The following is a 667-nucleotide window of genomic DNA, read 5'->3' as shown; positions in this document are numbered from 1 at the left end:
ATTCTCTAATGTTCAATATTTTGGAAAGATTGAAGTCAATTCTTATTTACATGTTTCATAAAAATCTTATGATGAAATCTTTTGGTCTCAAACTTTCCTTTTTGGGGAAATGATTGATAATGGATTCAGTTGCCTTCCTAGATATGTCTTTTCAGACTTTTTATTTCTTCACGATTTAATCTTGATGTGGTCTGTGTTTTGGAAAATTCATTTCTCTATTCTAATTTATCCTATATGTTGGTGTAAAAATTTTTTATGTGACAGTTAATCATTGGAAAATATAAATATGAATTGCATGGGACTGTTTACAAGCAAATATTCCTCTGCCTCTGGCACTGTTGAGAGAGCAAGAACAACCCCTCCTCTTCCTATATCTCCTCAGACCTCTCAACATGAAGACAATGAGGATAAGGATCTTAACAAAGATCAAATTCCACTTTATGAGTAGAAGACTATTTTCTCTTTCTTATAATTGTATAATAAAATTGTGTTCCTCTAGCTTAATTTATTATAAGAATATAGTGATAAGAACAGTGTGCCAGGCTTGGTGGTTCAGCCTGTAATCCCGTGCCTTTGGGAGGCTGAGGTGAGTGGATTGCCTGAGCCTGCGGGTTCGAGACCCACCTGGGCAGTGAGACCTCATCTCTACAATAAATAAAAAAATCGG

This window comes from Carlito syrichta, unplaced genomic scaffold (assembly GCF_000164805.1).
Source record: "Carlito syrichta isolate Samal-C Ts95f unplaced genomic scaffold, Tarsius_syrichta-2.0.1 Scaffold302387, whole genome shotgun sequence".
Classification (NCBI taxonomy): domain Eukaryota; kingdom Metazoa; phylum Chordata; class Mammalia; order Primates; family Tarsiidae; genus Carlito; species Carlito syrichta.
The sequence above is the reverse complement of the archived record's forward strand: the minus strand, read 5'-3'. Positions refer to the sequence as shown.